This window comes from Hipposideros armiger, unplaced genomic scaffold, assembly GCF_001890085.2.
Source record: "Hipposideros armiger isolate ML-2016 unplaced genomic scaffold, ASM189008v1 scaffold_855, whole genome shotgun sequence".
In the NCBI taxonomy this organism is placed as follows: Eukaryota; Metazoa; Chordata; class Mammalia; order Chiroptera; family Hipposideridae; genus Hipposideros; species Hipposideros armiger.
In genome coordinates, this window is record NW_017732205.1 from 201,529 (window position 1) to 203,400 (window position 1,872).

Here is a 1,872-nt window from a genome sequence, read left to right on the forward strand (position 1 = left end):
GAAGGGGAACAGACAAGTTGCTGTCATTTTGTTCTTCAGTCTAATTGTGGAGGACGTCACTTCACTGGCCCATGTTGGTATTATCATTGCGCTCTTCCCGGGTGAGGCAGATTGGTCACTGGCCATGGGACAGCCGCTCACTGTGGCTCTTGGCAGTTCACGCCGGCTATCAGCTGCTCACGGTAGCTTACAGGAGCCCACTGCAGCTCCACTGCAGCTTACGCCGCTGTCGCCAGTGACTCATGGCAGGCCAGCTCCAGGTTGAGCTGTAGAGGGCGCAGTGTCACTGGCCCTCATGTGGGATCTGAAACGAGTCTCTGCTGCTCAGAGCTAGCGTCCCCAACCAACTGCTAACCAATGCGCCACTTGGCCGGCCCCATAATATTATTTTATAATCCTTTTTATTTTTATAAGGTCAGTAGGAGTGTCCCCTCTTTCATTTAAATTCTACTAAGTTGAGTCCCAGCTCTTTCATTTTGATTAATCAAGCTAAAATTTTGTCAATTTTGTCGATATTTTCAGAGAATCAGCCATTTGTTTGATTTTTTCTATTTTTAAAAAATTCTCTATTTAATTATTTTGCACTTGAATCTATTTCCTTTCTTCTTCTTACTTTAGATTTATTTTGGTTTTCTTTTTCCAGTATCTTGAAGTAGAAGGCTATGTCAATTTGAGATCTTTAAAAAAAAAGAAAAAAGAAAAATGTCTCTGTAAGCACTGTTTATGCTTCATCTCCTTTACTTTTATTCATGTACATGTATTCATTTTATTCATCTTGAAGTATTTTTTATGTTGGATTTGATTTCTTCTTTCCCCCTCCTCCTTCCTCCCTCCTCCTTCTCCTCTCCCTCCCCCCCCCACCTCTGTGCCATTGTTCTCATTCTAGTTGTGGAGGATGCCACTCACTGGCCCATGTTGGTATTCTGATTATTGCACTCTACCTGGCTGAGCAGTGGGTCACCGGCAGCTCACGGCTAGTCACGACAGCTCACACCGGTAACCGGCCACTCACTCCGGCTGCTGACCGCTCACAGGAGCCTAGCTCCAGGTCAAGCCATTATTAATAATCTTAGCTGTAGAGGGCACAGCTTACTGGTCCATGTGGGAATTGAACTGGCAGCACTGTTGTCCAGAGCTCGCGAGCTCTTACCAGCTGAGCTACCCGGCCGCCCGATTTCTTCTTTGACCCATTATATCTCTAAGAGTGTATTACTTAATTTCCATATGTTTGTGAAATTTCCTGTTTTCTTTGTTTTGATTTCTAGTGTTGAAAAATATACTTGGTATCATTTCTGTCCTTTTAATTTTATAATTATGTCTATCCTGCATACTTTATTAAAACAATCTTTTATTTTTATCTTCTATACTAAATTCATTGGGGCTTGTTTTATGTTCTATGGTCTATGCTGGAAATGTCCCATGTACACTTGAGAATAATGTATATTCTTCTTTTCTTGTTATGTAGAGTGTTCTATAAATGGTTGTTTTATAGTGTTGTCCAAGTCTTCTGTTTCTTTGCTGATCTTCTTGCTATCTTATCCCTTGTTCTATCCCAGGGGTCAGCAAACTGAGGCTCGCGAGCCACATGCTGCTCTTTGGGTATGTTCCATCTCAAAAGTTTGCCGGCCCCTGGAAGAGCCAATCCTGTACCTGACAACAATTTAAAAATTATTTGAGAGCCATAAATATATTTTTACTGAATCACCATTATGTGAATATCCTTTTTTTATAAATGAAATTTTTATAAATGAAAAAAAAATTTTTTTTTAAAGATTTTTTTTATTGGGGAATTGGGGGGATGGGAACAGTGCTGGGGAATTGGGGGAAGGGGAACAGACAAGTTGCTGTCATTTTGTTCTTCAGTCTAGTTGT